Below are 18,798 nucleotides of genomic sequence, written 5' to 3'. Positions count from 1 at the left end.
TCATCATAATTTAGCACCAGTGACTCAACTACTTAATCCCTGAACTCTGTCCTTACCTGGAACCCAGGCCTCAGAAATTTTGGAATCTAAGCAGGACTTGATTCAACAGGCCAGCATTTGTTTTTAACAGCATAAAGTTATTTGGATGAAAGGGGATCATAGAGACAATTTAGTCAGATCCCTTCACTTTAAAGAAAACTAAGACCCCCCAAAATTGGCGTCATTTGACACAGCTGGTTAGTGGCCCAGCCACAAGTGGATTGTCATTCCAAGGGAAAGGAACTACCATTTGTAAAGCTAAGTGTAAGGTAACACATGTTATCTTATTTAATCCTCACAGATTCCCAAGAGGTACTCTTCTTTATCATCCCCTTTCATAGAGTAAAGTAAGTGAGAATTAGAACAGTGACTAACTTGCCCCAAATCATATACTTTCAGGGTAATTTGCTACAGATCCATTCACCAAATGGCCAGTTTACCAAATGATGAATTGAAGAATGGCCAATTAGCTGAATTTATCAAGAGCTTGTTGCTTTAAACTATTGCTTTTATAGCAATTAATATTATCCATAGTCAGTAAAGCTTTCAAGATTATTTTTAAAGTTGAATATTTTAATTTTGTTGTCATGGCAACATTTTTTAGGAACTTGAATTCACTCCATATTGGTGACTGCTGCTGCTAAGTCGCTTCAGTCGTGTCCGACTCTGTGTGACCCCATAGATGGCAGTCCATCAGGCTCCCCCGTCCCTGGGATTGTCCAGGCAAGAACACTGGAGTGGGTTGCCATTTCCTTCTCTAATGCATAAAAGTGAAAAGTGAAAGTGAAGTCGCTCAGTCATGTCCGACTCTTAGCGACCCCATTGACTGCAGCCCACCAGGCTCCTCCGTCCGTGGGATTTTCCAGGCTAGTATATGCCAAATTTGAGGTCCTAATCACATGGTCTGTTATAAAACCCCTTCTGGGTCTTCCTAGTTCTTTTCTTCTGCTTATAATAAATGGTATAGACTTTCATCTCAAATATTCCTGCAAACTGACAAAGAGACAGAAGGCATAACCTTTCTGAATTTTATAAGGTTTTTAGCAAATTGAGTTGCACAGGATAGTTTAACGGCACTAAGTTATATCTTAAAATTTTAGTTTAGTATTTAGTCTTAATTTTAAGTTTTTAAAATTTTATTTTGCCTTAGCCATAAGCCCTGTAGCTATGCAGTACATTCACAGGTCCGTATCAGCTGTCATTTCCTGTATGTTTCACATTTCAGATACTTTTTAAATGTTTGGGATATTAAGCCATCTATTTCATTTGCTTTATCAATCTATGAGCCAAAAAAGTAGAAAAGGGAGTGGGCCAGATTAAAAATGACAGAAACTTACCTTGTCCTCCTGATTTATCAAAGGTCTTGAAGACAAGCACAACAGTGTGACTTGAAATACAGTCATTATAATTCCAAAAGTCTGAGATCAACACTCAGGAAACCAGAAGCCCACACTGAATTTTAGTCAGTGCCTATCAACTAGTTAACATAAAACTGCTGCAGCAAAAATGAAATCTAAGAAGAGTTTAACACTAAAACTAAAATATCCCCAGAGTTGCTGCAATCACCTTATACAACAGGATTTGCCATAAACTTCAGGAAAGCTTAATAGAAGGAAAGCTTTGTTGAATTAGTGATTTGGCAAACTGATCATTTCATGAATTGCTCAATAGGGAAAGTGGATTTTGGTGAACTGACTTTCAGAGAGGTTATTTTTGGAGAAATAACAACTCAAGGAATAGGTGCTTTAAAAAGTTATTTTTTTGGTTAATTGACCTGCTTCTGATCACCAGAATATAAGCCATGGAAACCTTTCAGCTGATTTCAAGACTCAAATTCTAGCCTCTTTACATACTCTTTCCAATTAACCACATAACCATTGGCGAAAAAGTAGAAAGATTTTTGAAGTTCTCAAAACCCAGAGAAGAGAAATGTGCACTGAAAGTTTTAGATCACTGAAGAAGTTCCCTTTTAAAATGTATTAAAATAAGTATAGTGAATAAAATCTCATACTTGAGTTCAATGCAAATCATGTACAATTCGTTCCAACAGAAGAGTGAGATCCAGTGATTTTGACTAGTGAGAAAGAGCTCCCCTTGATACCAAGAACTTTAATTTGAGCAAGACTTGAACATTTATATTCATATCATGTGGATCTGTCTGGCCAAAGTTAATTTGAGCATGTCACTTTATTCCCTGCACAGAATATCTAAAGCTTTAAAGGCATATTCAGGGAGCCTTTTTTTTTTTTTTTTCTTGAAACACAAACACTTACGCAACGCTCTCATTAACTGGAACTTTCGCATCTCCACTGAAGTGAAAACAGGACCGAAAGTTCTGTCCTACCTAGTGTATGTCAAATAACACAGATTAGAGAGGGTGCATTTGACAAAGGCATTTTACTCAGGCATTTGAAGGAAAGAGTTAGACGAGTCACAAACCTGCATAGCCATGAAATAAAAATAACTGCAGTGATGTTTAAAAGATATCCTAAAATGAAAAAAATTTTAAATATTCAATAAAGGCAAAATTTTGCCTATTAGTCATCCGACTTTATCCCAGTTTGTCACCACCATTGAAAAGCTGTGTCTCTACAACTTTAAAGCTAAAACCATTCCCAAGTCATCTGGAGCCACAAATGGACTTAGGAGCATGCTCTACGGTATAAGTGAGAAACAATTATTTGCTAGCATCCTCAGGTTGGAATAGTCTAGCCAATTCTGCCCACAGAAATATAATGTGAGTCATATATCTGTATCAGTTGAAAATTTCTAGGAGATACATTTTTAAAAGTGAAAAGCAGGCGAAATTATTTTAAAAATACATTTTCTTTAACCCCAAGTGTATCCAAAATATTAGCATTTCAACATGTGATCAATACAAAATATTATTGAGATTTCACAATCTTTTGGTAATAAATCTTCAAAACTGGTGTCTATTTTATTCTTACCACACAACTCAATTTAGACTAACCACATTTCAAGCACCCCATGGCCACATGTGGCTGGAAGTTACTGTATCGGATGGCACAGGTCTTATTCGAACCACAGTCAAAGATTTCTAACCTACAGTCTTATTTGAAAAGGGAAGATATTTGAAGGTATTGAAATTGGGTGATTCTGTCTGGATTGGACCGGCCAACAATTTATCGCCAATTTTGAACATTAGACATTTTGAGAATACAGACCAAAAGAACACCATTACAAGAGCTCCTTTGCCAACAAAGGTCCATCTAGTCAAAGCTATGGTTTTCCCAATAGTCATATATGGATGTGAAAGTTGGACTATACAGAAAGCTGAGTGCTGAAGAATTGATGCTTTTGAACTGTGGTGTTGGAAAAGACTCTTAAGAGTCCCTTGGACTGCAAGGAGATACAACCAGTCAATCCTAAAGGAAATCAGTCCTGAATATTCATTGGAAGGACTGATGCTGAAGCTGAAACTCCAATCCTTTGGCCACCTTCTCTGCACCCCACCTCCAGTATCTACTACAGTTCCCTCCATTGGATTATCAAGAGCAGCTGTTATTTTTTAGAAAAAAAAATATACATTTTTTAAAATTTACTTATTTGGCTTCACTGGGTCTTCATTGTGGCATGCAAACTCTTAGCTGCCGCATGTAGGATCCAGTTTCCTGACCAGGGATCAAACCCGGGCCCCTTGCATTGAGAGTACAGAGTCTTAGCCACTGGACCACCAGGGAAGTCCCAAGAGCAGCCATTCTTAAATGTAGTTTTCCCTTTATTTTGACACACAAGGTAAAAGTGCCTCTATTCTGAGCCTTTGAGTGGGGGTGCTCCATCTCCTTGTAATGCCCTTTGAATAGTGCTCCCTACATCCCTATACCTCCAATACCTGGCTGACCCCTGACTACTGTCCAGAGTCAACTTTGCTTTCATTTACTCTTAAAACCTCTAGGCCACCCCAAAGACCATCCAAGACTACCCCCAAAACCCAGACCCAATGTTCTTTCTCCCTGTTCCCATCGCAAACACTGAGGGCTCTCATGCCATAGTATTTCCATCGTGGCCCTTCCCCTCAGTATCATCACATCTGTTGATTGTCCCTATCGTGTCCTCAACTAGACAGTGAGCTCCTAAAAAGTATCTCATCCACCTTTGCATTTGCAGTGCCTAAAACATAGCAGGTACTCAATAAACGCTCATAAAGATGAAATGCTAAACAGTATAGAGAAAGTATAAAGTTCATGTATTCAAATAATAAATTATTTAATAAAAGTGTATGTCTAACATATTTTATAGCAAAAAGGAAGCCAAAATTTAACAAATAGTTATCTTCCAAGTTCCAGGTATTGTGCTAGATGTTGAAGTTACAGAGGTAAATGAAACTCCAGACTCTCAGAAGTGGCAGGTAAGCAGTGGTTAAGATGAGCGTTTCTCACAGGAATGTGAGTACCAACCACCTGGGGAAATTGTTTTAAAACAAGCAGACTCTGATTGAGGAGGTCGGGGTAGGGCTTGAGATTTTGCATTTCTAACAAATTCTGCTGGATTCCACTTTAAGTAGGGAAGGACTATGGCCTAGAAGTGAGCAGAGCTGAAGCTCAGCTCTGATTTTGCTGTATGGGAAGGAGTCATTCCTCTTAATACTGCCATCTGTCTGCTCAATTAGTAAACTGCTTGAGAAAGGACAGTAGATGATTTCTAGGTTATCTAAAAACTCTGTAGTCCACAAGATTTTTTTTTTTTTTTTGTCAGCCTGCAGAAGTAGACAGGGACTAGAGCAGTGACTCAGTTGTCTGCTCCTTAGGATCAGATCAGATCAGATCAGACGCTCAGTCGTGTCCGACTCTTTGCCACCCCATGAATCGCAGCACGCCAGGCCTCCTTGTCCATCACCAACTCCCAGAGTTCACTCAGACTCATGTCCATCGAGTCAGTGATGCCATCCAGCCATCTCATCCTCTGTTGTCCCCTTCTCCTCCTGCCCCCAATCCCTCCCAGCATCAGGGTCTTTTCCAATGAGTCAACTCTTCGCATGAGGTGGCCAAAGTACTGGAGTTTCAGCTTCCGCATCATTCCTTCCAAATAAATCCCAGGGCTGATCTCCTTTAGGATGGACTGGTTGGATCTCCTTGCAGTCCAAGGGACTCTCAAGAGTCTTCTCCAACACCACAGTTCAAAAGCATCAATTCTTCGGCGCTCAGCCTTCTTCACAGTCCAACTCTCACATCCATACATGACCACAGGAAAAACCATAGCCTTGACTAGACGAACATTTGTTGGCAAAGTAATGTCTCTGCTTTTGAATATGCTATCTAGGTTGGTCATAACTTTCCTTCCAAGGAGTAAGCGTCTTTTAATTTCATGGCTGCAATCACCATCTGCAGTGATTTTGGAGCCCCCCAAAAATAAAGTCTGACACTGTTTCCACTGTTTCCCCATCTATTTCCCATGAAGTGGTGGGACCGGATGCCATGATCTTCGTTTTCTGAATGTTGAGCTTTAAGCCAACTTTTTCACTCTCCTCTTTCACTTTCATCAACAGGCTTTTGAGTTCCTCTTCACTTTCTACCATAAGGGTGGTGTCACCTGCATATCCGAGGTTATTGATATTTCTCCTGGCAATCTTGATTCCAGCTTGTGCTTCTTCCAGTCCAGCGTTTCTCATGATGTACTCTGTATATAAGTTAAATAAACAGGGTGACAATATACAGCCTTGATGTACTCCTTTTCCTATTTGGAACCAGTCTGTTGTTCCATGTCCAGTTCTAACTACTGCTTCCTGACCTGCATACAAATTTCTCAAGAGGCAGATCAGGTGGTCTGGTATTCCCATCTCTTTCAGAATTTTCCACAGTTTATTGTGATCCACACAGTCAAAGGCTTTAGCATAGTCATTAAAGCAGAAATAGATGTTTTTCTGGAACTCTTTTGCTTTTTCCATGATACAGTGGATGTTGGCAATTTGATCTCTGGTTCCTCTGCCTTTTCTAAAACCAGCTTGAACATCAGGAAGTTCACAGTTCACATACTGCTGAAGCCTGGCTTGAAGAATTTTTAGCATTACTTTACTAGCATGTGAGATGAGTGCAATTGTGCAGTAGTTTGAGCATTCTTTGGCATTGCCTTTCTTTGGGATTGGAATGAAAACTGACCTTTTCCAGTCCTGTGGCCACTGCTGAGTTTTTCAAATTTGCTGGCATATTGAGTGCAGCACTTTCACAGCATCATCTTTCAGGATTTGGAATAGCTCAACTGGAATTCTATCACCTCCACTAGCTTTGTTTGTAGTGATGCTTTCTAAGGCCCACTTGACTTCACATTCCAGGATGTCTGGCTCTAGGTCAGTGATCACACCATCGTGATTATCTGGGTCATGAAGATCTTTTTTGTACATTTCTTCTGTGTATTCTTGCCATCTCTTCTTAATATCTTCTGCTTCTGTTAGGTCCATACCATTTCTGTCCTTTATCGAGCTCATCTTTGCATGAAATGTTCCTTTGGTATCTCTGATTTTCTTGAAGAGATCCCTAGTCTTTCCCATTCTGTTGTTTTCCTCTATTTCTTTGCATTGATCGCTAAAGAAGGCTTTCTTATCTCTTCTTGCTATTCCTTGGAACTCTGCACCTGGAGCTAATTTCAGAACGCTGATACCCAAAGCACAGCCCAAAACTATTACCTCAAAATTGCTGCAGGCAGGGCCCAGGCATTTGTATTTTTCATCTCCTAGGACTGAGAACTCCTAAAGGATGATACTTGTATGTGTTGCCTATCAGCTCAACTGATTGGTGTTAATGAGGTCTGAGACAAGCAAAGGATGGGCCCCTGCCAGAAGCATTTATTCTCTTCTGTTGGCAGTACTATGATGCCATTCTTGGTCCAAAAGGCCAGATGAAAGTCACTGTGAAATACAATTTCCAACATTAAAACAACAGCATAAAACATGAGCCCTGTTATGTATAATTGTGTACAGAAGAAAACTCTGCTGATATCTTAAGGAATCCTCACACCCAGCTTTTTGCAGTCACCCCCTTGACTTAAAAGATCAAATGAAAACAGGGATTTTTTTTTTCCCAATGAAAAATAGAAGAACCAACATCCAAGAAACCACTGGACATTTTGCTTTGCAGATGCAGTCATATCCTAAGTCCTTTTTCATTTAGTTTCTAAGTTTGAAAAATTTTAATTGAAAAGCCCAAACACTTCTTAACTGTACTTCAGTTTTCAAAAAGGAAAAGATGCTTTGTAATCTTCACCCTGTCTTTTTGGGCTAGGTTAAGAAGAGAGGGAAACATTTCAAACTTCTAGTCTGTACTTTTAACGTATCCTAGTTTCAAACCTTTCAGTGACTTTACTTTTTTTTTTAATTTGCTTGCTTGAAGTAAGAAAGAATTAGGTCCTTTTATCATTCAACTCAAGTCATGAATTTTTTGCAGCACAGCAGCGGCTTTTGTCACTAAAATACTGACCTTTTTTTCCCCAGTTCACTTTTGTCAAAATGTGTCCCTCATACTTCAAAAAAAAAATTATTTATGTTTAACAAATGTCAACAAATAGCTAAAGAGTACATACAATAACCCAAACATTTTAGGATTTGAGAGGCAAAAATATACGATGTCTTGTTATTTTTAAAGGCCCAAGAACCTGCCTGAGAAGATCAGACTTACATTCTATGAAAAGATAGCTAAAATTATGAACAAAAATAATAAAAGCTAAAACAATAGCTTTAAAGAGTTCAGAGAAGAGAGATTCCTCACTTCCAGCTGGGACAGGCTAATAGTAGGCTTAGGATGCTGCCGCTGCTACTGCCGCCGCCACTGTTAAGTAGCTTCAGTTGTGTCGGACTCTGTGCGACCCCATAGAAGGCACCCCACCAGGCTCCCCCATCCCTGGGATTCTCCAGTCAAGAACAGTGGAGTAGGTTGCTATTTCCTTCTCCAATGCATGAAAGTGAAAAGTGAAAGTGAAGTTGCTCAGTCTTGTCCGACTCTTATCGACCCCAAGGACTGCAGCCCACCAGGCTCCTCCATCCATGGGATTTTCCAGGCAAAGGTACTGGAGTGGGGTGCCATTACCTTCTCCTTGAAGGATGGGCTGGGATTAGATCATTAGTCCAGAACAGAAACGCTATGACCAAGAACATAAAGAAAGGAAAGCAGAAGATGCGCCCTCCAATAGTAGTAAGACAAGTAAGGAAAGTAATGCAACAAGAGTGCTTGGCTTGGGTTAGGCATCAAGTTTCACATCATCCAGGTTTAGATCGCAAGGACTGAGGACATGTTGCTGTGCTCAGTTGCTTAGTCCTCTTGGACTCTTTGTGACCCAATGGACTGTAGCCCGCCAGGCTCCTCTGTCCATGGGATTTCCCAGGCAAGGATACTAGAGTGGGTTGCCATTTCCTTCTCCAGGGGATCTTCCTGACCCAGGGATCGAACTGGCATCTCCTGCATTGGCAGGCGGTTTCTTTACCACTGTGCCACCTGGGAAGCCCAAGAACTATGGACAAAGACAAAACACAGGTAAAATGGGTTAGTCCTAAATATCAACCCATTCCAGTATTCTTGCCTGGAGAATTCCATAGGCAGAGAAGTCTGGGCAGGCTACAACCCATGGAGTCACAAAGAGTCCTACACAGCTGAGTAACTAACACTTTCACTTTCACTTTCTCCTGCTCTCCAGGGATGGGGTACAGTTGATAAACATTAACTGATGTAAGTATAAGATTTGACAAAGATAAGTTAATACAGGGCCAAAATGGAAGTACTTGAAGGCTAGACAGGATTTTTCACTTCAAATTTTCCTGTAGATGACAGGAAATCGATGAAGGTTTTTGCTTACTTGCTTGTCTAAGAAACACAACAGAAGTCATGTTTGCAGCAAAACAAATTTTGAAGTCATACCCATAGCACAGATTGGGTGGTATAGAACTTGAGGTGGAAAAAACCAACCAGTAGAGTGATACAGAGAAATCAATCTGAATCATAGCAATAGAGAGGAAGAAAGAGGAAAGTGTCAGGGAAATTATGGAGGAATAATCAAAAGTAGAATTTAGGGATTGGAGAAGGAAATGGCAACCCACTCCAGTATTCTTGCCTGGAAAATCCCATGGACAGAGGAGCCTGGCGGGCTACAGTCCATGGGGTCACAAAGAGTTGGACATGACTGAGCACAACACAGAATTTAGGGATAGATTAAATCTAAGAGGTACCCTTTGGAGCCCCATACATAAACCTCTGGCACTCACTTTACACTGAACCCTGCTTGCTCTGAGTACTTATGAATGCTTCTTCAGGTCTTCAACCTGGATGGAGAAATATATTTAGCCCACATGCAGGATAAGCCAGAAGTACCAGACAGAATACCCTCAGAAGCTGTCTGAACCAATAAAGACAGGGATTTGAAGGCTAAAGCTGCGGATTTAGAATAATTCACTGCTCTATTAGATGATGGTGAGTTCTACACTATCCCTTAGAATTACCCTCAATGGGATTAAACTGCAATTTCCCAGTGGCAACTCGCTTAATAATACACCATTTCTTGTCTTTTTTAAATTCCTTATCTCCTTTCCCTACTCCCCGACAGCATTTCTTGGTATCACTCCCACATAAACTTGTTGTCTGGGATCCTGGCCTTGGCATCTGCTTCTGGAAGAACCTAAATTAACAGTTAGAAAGAAGAGCAGAATTGAAAATAAGGCAGAATAATCTCCCACCCGAAAAGATGTCCACATCATGATCCTCGGAATCTGTGAATGTGATACCTTCTGTGGCAAAAGAGACTTTTTGTAAAATGTCATTAAGGTTAATTAAAGGCCGTGAGACTGGGGAGATGATCCAGGTGTGCCAATCAAATCACACTGCTCCTACAAAGCAGAGAACTGTGCCCAAGTGAATAGAGGGGGATGTGACCATGGAGGAATGGTCAGAAAGATACAACATTTCTGACTTTGAAGATGGAGGAAGTGGGTCACGATCCAAGGAATGTCAGTGGCCTTTAGAAGCTGGAAAAGGCCAAAGAATGGATTTTCCCCCAGAATCCTTAGTAAGGAATGCAATCCTGCTGAGACCTTGATTTTAGCCCAGTGTCACCTCTGTCAGAGTTCTGACCTACAGAACTAGAAAAATGATAAATTTGTGTTACCTTAAACCATGACGTTTGTAGTAATTTTTTAATAATAGCAATAGAAAACTAATACGTTATTCTTAGGTTAGACTACAAAAAATTGAGGCAGTCATAAAAAGCAAAATGAAACAGAAGACAAGATTTTCAGGAAATGTTGGTCTAAATGCTCAGTGTTGAGTGCTCTGTGTGTGTGTCCTGATTTTGTGATATTCTTAGAGATCCACAGAGCCTCTTGTATGTATACATCATTCTTCAACTAATTATGAGCATGAGACGGGAAGGATGTGTGATATTCGTTCTGTTTTATTTTTTAGCCCGGGAGTTAATCAGTTAAATGATATGCAATACACACAGAAGATAAAATTTTCAAAGTGTATTGGTTTAGAGGTGACTATGGCAATTGTTAATAACATGCCATTGTCAAACTCACTCTTTCCAGTGCTCAGTTTCACCTGTGCTATATTTAGAAAGGTTCATTCAGAAAAGATGGCTCTGCAACAAATGCGTTGTATGAGAATATTCTTTGAATCTAAAATTTTCGTTGAGTTGTGGCAACACACATAAGGGCTTGATACAGAATTCTGACACATTAATTCAGAGCAAGCTTAAGTAACTTCCAATTGTTGGAAATATATACTCCTAGACACATGGTTTATTGGAGCATATGGTTTTTTCTTACAGACCCTACACCTTTGGTATATTATATTCTGAATGCTTTATTATATTGCAATCCTACAGTCTCATTGAGTTACTCCATCTTTATCAATTCATTTTTTTCCCTATTCTGTCCTGCAGTCTTTGCAGCCACACTCAGTCCTCAACCCTCCCCACATAACACGCACAACAGTGACACAACAGAATATTTAAAACTCTATAAGCCACTAGTGAGCTGGATTTGGCAAGAGGGTTGGGTCTGCTGCCCCTATACAAAGAGTTCTGGGGAAATACCCACACCTCTACCTAACCTTCATATGGAACCTACCTATCTTTCCAACTCATCTTCTTCCTGCCTTCTGGCTTATATGCTAGAACTATTGGAGCCAAGTCGTAACAACGCTGGGACTTCAGCCTTGCAGGGAAGAACTGTAAACCTCTTACCCCAAGAGATTGCTTCCACTAGCTTTTCTGACTGGCACAGAACTCTGTGATATACACACCTGGAAGCTGCTGCCTCTTTAAAACCCTGCCTTCACTTGACACAGATTCCACAGATTTGGGCTAGCCTCATTCCATGGCCTTGGCTGTTCACATGCTGTTTCCTCTAAGGTGGGCTGGAGATCCTTTCGGCTGCCCCACCTTGTTTTCCACGGCCTCTGATTCTTAGCAGCCCCTGCTGATTGCCCCTCAACTCCTGCTCCAAACACATAGCATACCTCAAAGCCACCTTAATGAAATCATTTTTTAAAACAAATTATCTGCAGATTGTCATCTAATACAGCCAAATGTTTTCCTTTTATTTGTCCCTTTCTCACAATATACCATTCATAATCAAATCAGCTCTTGCCAAACAAATTTTACATATGTCATTTCATATGTACACATTACAAGTTTAAAGCCATTTTATACATTATAGATTCAGTTCAATCTCTTAAGTGGCAGGACAGGACAATAAATGTCACTGTGCTCTCTGGTGGACTGTGTAGTCTGGTGTTGCAAAGAAAGACCTTCTCACAGCACATCCTCTGATTCTGCAGATATGACCCCAGATGCACATCCCTCTGGCTGGGGGTGGTGGGGGCGTGGACAAAAAATAACTTCCCCTAAATACCAAGATAATTTGTAGAAAGGCTATACGGTTACAAAAGCATTTTGCCAGAGCTTAAGGAAATGAAACAAGAACAAGTGCAAAAGACACTGAATTTCAAGTAAGAATGGGTTCAAACACTTTAAATCCAAAAATAATCTGTGTACCCTAGAGCTTGGGGACCGTCTGCCTTGGCGGACCACAATCCTGGAGCCATGTGTCCCCAGACAACTAAAACAAAGATAATTCAAGAGGATTTACCTGTGGGTACAGGCTTTTAATGCTGACAAACGTAGCTGGTTTGGAAGGCAGGTGCCTTTCACAGCTTTTATTTGCTGTGGAGTTTTTAATGTACGTAATGCTGTTTTAATTTTGTTTCTAAGATCCTATTTTCTTAGACTTGGTCCTATGAACTGAGGATTTGCCAGTCATAGTGCCTTTCAAGAACAACATCCTGAAACATTTTTCTTTAAAATTATCTACTACAACTTTCTCACTGTCGTCTTCCTCTTTGGCCTCCAACAATCTTGCCTCTCACTTTAACCTTTCAATCAACACAACCCACCCAACATCATCAGTGATCTCTTTGCCAGATTAAGTGGCCTCTCATTCTGGCAATCAGTTCTTTGTTTCTGAACCTCTCCGGCCTTCCTGACACTCTTCTTAGCAGCAATTTTAGAAATATAAAAATGTCCTAATTCTCCTATATTTTCCTGTGGTATACTTCTTGAGTTTGATTATTTTTTTTGCATTCATTTTAATAAAGGCTTACCAATTAATCAACTTAAAAACCTCTACTGGAAATTACTGCTCTTTCTGTGACCTAGCTGATAGAATAGACTGAGTTTTGAATAAAGTTCCATAGGAAGAAAACAATCTATACAACTCCTGATCTATTGTATGATTGGGAGTATACATTTTGCAAATATTTAAAGCAGGTTTCCCAGCATTATTGACATGTTGACTAGCAAACGGTGAGAGTAATCACTGATGATACCCATTACACCAGGATTCCAACTACCTTTGAATGTTCTACAAGTTTCAGGAAGGCCAAGAAAGAAGAAATAGGCCAGGGACTTAATAATACAGTATAAAGACTGATTTCTAACATATATTGATCACAAATGTGTGCCTCCCTGGGGCCCAAGATTCACACTTCCTGAAAGGCAACGTCTAGGCTTAGGCACTGACTACAAAGAGCTATCTATTCCTAGCCAGCAATTTACACAAACCATCATTAACATTCTAAATATCATTAAGTTTGACAGTCATTCAAATGCACACAGAAGAATAAGAGGATCAGCTATGAATGAAAAGGATGTCAATGTTAAATCCTTAATGCTTATATGTATTTCTCCCATTGGAGATGGTGTTCCTAATTGAATACTTTTATGCATCTTCAGATAAGATTTTGCATCCCAAAGTCATATGTAGTTATAATACTGAGCTTTCTTTTCTCTACAAAAGAGTTTATTTAACCTCTTTAGTTACCAAATTTTAAGGCCATGATGAATACTGATTAACCTTGGGAACCAAAGAGTAAACATAAAAACAACTTCTTACTCTTAAGTTCAGGTTTAACAACGTGCTAATAGCCCATAATGAAGAGAGCAGCCATCAGTTAATCAACCCATTAAGCTGGGATCAGAAGTGTCAACTCAAGTACAGTTTACTAATTTACTGACCCTTAATGGGTCAGCAAGATCTATAACCAAAGACTGAGCTTTCTGCTTCTGTTAAAGTCACTTTGGAGGCCAATTCACTTCCTTCCATGATTATGATCTCTGACCTGGTTTGGGGAGGGAGTCCACATAAAATCCATTTATCAGAATGTGCGTGGGTTACTGAGTAATGGAATCTCAAGCTAACTGGTGAGTTAAGTGTCTGGGTAGAAGCTCTTTAGGGATGTATCAACTTTTTTTTTTTTTTTTTTTTTTTCCTGAAGTTCACACAACCATGAAAATAGACATGTAGGGTCTTCAGTGGGAACTTCTGACACCAGAAGTTCTGGGTTTCTGAGTTAGTTAAGGCTTGACACCTATTTTCATTCCTATTCTGCTCTGTGACTAAATCTTAGTTTTTGAAATGTCAATGGATCAAAAGGAACTGAGGAGACAGTTGGCAAGATGTAGGGCTATGCCTGCCAAATAATAAAGTAAGTTTTGCTTTATTAAAGATGCAGTAGGTTATATAGAAAGTTGCTTTGGTAATTAATAAGCAAAAATAGATATAATTTAGTTGAATCTAATAAGTGAGACAGTTACCTTGTGTTTGCTACTTTTAAGGGGAAGGAGAGAAAAAGAGAAGTATACCTTATTCCAGATGGGCCTCTGAGAGGGTATAACCAAAATTATGAAACAAATATTCATTCACCTGAATCATATTTGTATAGAAAAGATAAAATTGCCACAATAACACAAGTTTTTGTGCGTTTTTTTTTAACAGCATAATTTTCTTTCTCAGGTGATAAAGCAGTTCACTGAACTACAAATTACAATGTCCATTAGCAACCTGTTAGCCATGTGATATCTGAGATTCAGACATATGCAAGACTTGGTTCCGTTGCCCTGGTCCCCAGCCAAGCCTGTGGCAAAGTTACTTAAATACCACCAACTCTAGTCTTGCTCTGACAGGCCTGGCTGTGATTTCCCCCCAAATAGGACACAGACTAAGATATATTAACTGAGGTTCTGGAAAACAGAAGAGGAAAAAAGGGCACACTACTAAATATGCACTAAACATTAAAAAAGAAAAAAGTTTTATGGAAGGAAAAATTGAGATTAATTTGAGACGTAGGATTTGTTTTTTCTCTCTACAAAGGAAATAAGTCATTTTCATGCCAATGATGCTCGAAGGATTCCTGCAAAGGAAACCATCTTCGCTAGGAAAATAGACTCCCTGTGTTGTGGGTGACATTGCCCTCTACTTCTTCCCCTATTTGTTGCCTTTGTTTTCCTCCCCTGTCATTAGCCAACCGCCTGGTATCACCGTGCCAAGCTCAGCACAAAGGCAGCTAAAAGCCTCTGTAGGAACAACAGTTTCTTCCTACGGGAAAAAAGCGAACCCCGGGGCCAAAAAGATGAGGAAAGGTTCAGCCTTTGGGAAAGCTCTCACAGACTTCGGGGGCTCTGGCAAGGTCAACCTTTGGAGGCGACCCCCGGGGCGCAGGTGCTCAACCTTAGGGCCAGCCTGAGGGATGCAAGGACGGGAGCAGGAAAGGAGGGGGAGCAGGAGAGAGGGAGCGAGTCCTCGTCAGAGGCCGCTGGACCAGAGGCGGGAAGGCTGGGGCCGGGCTCCGAGCTGCCACCCCGCCCTCCGCACCGCGCCTGCCGCGGGGTCACGGCCGGGCCCCACCTCCCTGGCTGCGGCGCGCTCCGCCTCGGTCCTCCTCGGTCCGGGAGGCGGCGTGGCTGGGCGAGCGCGCCCCGCGAGGGAGGGCCTGACCCCGGGGGCCACGGACCAGAGGAGGGGGTCCAGCTCTGCACGCGGCTCTGCAGCTCCCTCCCCGACTCTCTCCATCCCTTCCCGGCGGCGGCTGCACCAGCGGCGCCGAGGACCCCAGCCGCCGCGTCGCCGAAATCTCCGCGGAGCCCAGCTGCGCCGCGGGCCGGAGGAGGGGGCTGGGGCGGCGGGGGAGGGGCGGGGGGCGGAGGCCGGGGGGGGCGGGGTGGCGGCGGGGGCGGCGCGTGGGGCGGCGGCGTCACTTACCAGGCCGGGGCGCGGGGGCAGCTCGCCGACTCCTCGAGGGCCGCGGCGGCTGGGGGCCGGCGGTCGCGCGGCCCAGGCGCTGCCAAATGTAAACAATCCGCCATGATTTCTTTGTTTAGCTAATTGAACCTGCCGCCGTCGCTAGTCCCGGGCGCTCGCTCCTCTCCCCGGCCCCCCTCGCTCGCGCGCGCTTTCATTTATTTGTCTTCCCCCACCCCGCTCCTCCGTCTTCCCCTCTTGTCTTTGGCCTCAGTAGCGGCTTCTCATGGAAGTCGAGGCAGTGGAGTGGTTGGTGCGGGGAGTGCGGTGGTGGTTTTTAGAAATACAGGTAAAAACATACCCAAATCTCAAGCTGAGGTGCAGTTACTCAAAGAGGAGGAGGGTGTTTCCCTCCCTCCTTTCCTCCCGCCTTTCCCCCCCCCCCCCCCCCCCCCCCCATTTATTAGACTAGCCTCCGTGGAAGGTGCCAGATAAATGGGGTGCAATTTCCAGTCACCTTTCCTTGCCACCTAACTCTCTAGTACCCAAGTTCTCAGGCGGATTTTGGACTCTGCCAAAGCACCAGGTTCTTCACTTACTTTGAGAACCCCAACTCTTAAGTGATGTCCGGCTGCCTAAGGGCGCGCGGAATAGTCCCCGCCACGCCAGGGCGGAATAAACAGAGTAAAGCCCGCTCCTCGGGACGGGTGGTCGGTTGGCGTCAACTCCACACCTTTAAGAAAACGCCGGGTTTTACACACTCACCCACGCCCGTGCACACACCATCCAAACTAGCGCCAACACAGTGGAAAGGTACAAGGACGGGATGTTTCTGCCTTACGTTGGCATAAATTATAGGTACTTTTCCTTCCACAACTCTTTAGGGAGGGGGTAGACTGAGCATATATACTGAGTTTAAAACTTCGAGGAGATGGGTCCTGGTGGAAAGGAAGGCTTAGCAACTATGTATGTGACCTTCTGTGGGTGGAGATGCATTTGAACACCAGCTTTCACTACAGTTAATACAGGCATTTTTTAAGTCCTAGGTATGTTTATGATGAGAATCGGGGTAATCCGTGGCAAGAAAATTATAGGGTTATGGTCTCATTTATTTAAAAAAAGGACTTCGGTGTCACTCCTATTTATAACCACTGTGTTGACTGTATACCAATGATTAAATATTTTAATTCGTAAGGAGGATTGAAAGTCATCTACATCTTGCAGTGAAACGGTGCCTCTTAAATTATCAGAATTAATCTCATTAAAAGAAGTTATTGCCTTACCTGCTTAATTCTTGTTGGGAAGGCACTGTTAAATAGAGTAATGTCATCCTTAAAAGTTTGAACCAACCATTTACAGGTCATAGAATATATTGGTTTTAAGTGTAGAGGGGCCATCTGCTCCGATCAAGAGAACTGAACTAAGAAATATTTACACTGTAGGCCAGGCACTGTGGTGGTTTAAACCTCTGGGTCAATTAATAAATAAGTGTTCAAGCATTCTGATTATATAGGAAGAGAAAGGTATTGCCAAGCAATCAAAATGACCCCCCAGTATACACATAACTTTTGTCTATTCCCTTAGGAAAATTCTGCAGAAGTAATAACTATGCTTTTTCTCCACACCTGTGATGTTTTTCTCTATAGTAAGCTAAGTTTTGCATGTTTTCCCTAATTCTAACTTAAATTTGACCTTATGAAACCCTTCATATTTACCCTCTCCGAACGCTTGTACCTAAATTCTCTTGGCATCAGATATGAAACTTCTGTGGTTCAGAACTATGTGATCAAGGCCTTTGAGTAGGAAATTCCTATACTCAGTGCCTGAAAAAAAATTATTGCATGAAAATTAGACTGAAGGAGCCATAGAGTCACTTTTCAAAGTTAGGTGAAACAAATGTGTTTTGCATTAATTTATTTAAAGATCTGGCCTGCTTGTATGGAATTGCAGATCCATATTTTTCTAATATGGTTGAATTTTGCATATTTGCACCACATTCACTGCATGTGTCACTTATCATGAACTGAGATTTGTTTGGGAAGTTGGAGGGAGACGGGCAAATGGAGCTGCTCTTGAGCTTATTCCAGTTTCTGGCATCTCTCCTTAACAAAGTATGTTTGACAGATTCAGTCCTTGTGTATCTCCTTTACTCTTACACTACTTCCACATTCACAACACATCACTTCTGGTGATTCTGGTCACCAAGTGTATATTTTTCCACTTACACCAAGCAGTTCTCCACAGCACAAGCTATTTAGCCTACAGTTTAACTCAGTTGTGGCACTGTCTACTTGGAGATGGTGTTAGATCCCACCAGATGCGGATCATAAATAGTCTGTCCCTAGATTACCTAGACTCTTGAGAGTCCCTTGGAGATCAAACAAGTCAATTCTAAAGGAAATCAGTCCTGAATATTCATTGGAAGGACTGACGCTGAAGCTGAAACTGCAATACTTTGGTTACCTGATGCGAAGAACTGACTCATCAGAAAAGACCCTGATGCTGGGAAAGATTGAAGGCAGGAGGAGAAGGGGATGGCAGAGGATGAGATGGTTGGATGGCATCACCAACTCAATGACCATGAGTTTGAGTAAATTCCAGGAGTTGGTGATGGACAAGGAAGCCTAGCATGCTGCAGTCCATGGGATTGCAAAGAGTCGGACATGACTGAACGACTGAACTGAACTGAGATTACCTGCAACTCCTCCCTGACTTGGCCACAAATCAGAGGTTCCCGTGACCTCTTTCCCCTTTGGATTTAATTAATTTGCTACAGCAGCTCACAGAACTGAGAGAAACATTACACTTAGTAGTGCAATGGCACCCCACTCCAGTACTCTTGTCTGGCAAATCCCATGGATGGAGGAGCCTGGTGGGCTGCAGTCCATGGGGTCGAGAAAAGTCAGACATGACTGAGCGACTTCATTTTCACTTTTCACTTTCATGCGTTGGAGAGGGAAATGGCAACCCACTCCAGTGTTCTTGCCTGGACAATCCCAGGGACGGGGTAGCCTGGTGGGCTGCCGTCTATGGGATCTCACAGAGTTGGACATGACTGAAGCAACTTAGCAGCAGCAGTAGTTTCTTAAAAGACAGATGAACAGCCGGATGAAGAGATACGTAGGGCGATGTCTGGGAGCATCGAGAGTACAGGAGCTTCTGTCCTGTGGAGCTGGGGTGCATCATCTCCTGGCTTAGATGTGCTTGATAACCTGGAAGTTCTCCAAACCCTGTATTTTGGGGAC

At 42.1% G+C, this 18,798-nt stretch overlaps 1 long non-coding RNA gene across 2 annotated transcripts in view; it reads right to left on the bottom strand.

Moving 5' to 3' along the window:
- Positions 1-17,284, bottom strand: part of LOC107132926 (uncharacterized) — a 597,452-nt gene extending 580,168 nt beyond the window's left edge. For both annotated transcript variants that reach the window (XR_003037157.2, XR_009496434.1), the window contains exon 1: positions 15,575-17,284. This is a non-coding gene — a long non-coding RNA (uncharacterized lncRNA). The remainder of the gene's footprint in view (positions 1-15,574) is intronic.
- Positions 17,285-18,798: the final 1,514 nt, after the last annotated feature.

Source organism: Bos taurus, chromosome 11 (assembly GCF_002263795.3).
Source record: "Bos taurus isolate L1 Dominette 01449 registration number 42190680 breed Hereford chromosome 11, ARS-UCD2.0, whole genome shotgun sequence".
Taxonomy (NCBI): Eukaryota; Metazoa; Chordata; class Mammalia; order Artiodactyla; family Bovidae; genus Bos; species Bos taurus.
The sequence above is the reverse complement of the archived record's forward strand: the minus strand, read 5'-3'. Positions and strand labels throughout refer to the sequence as shown.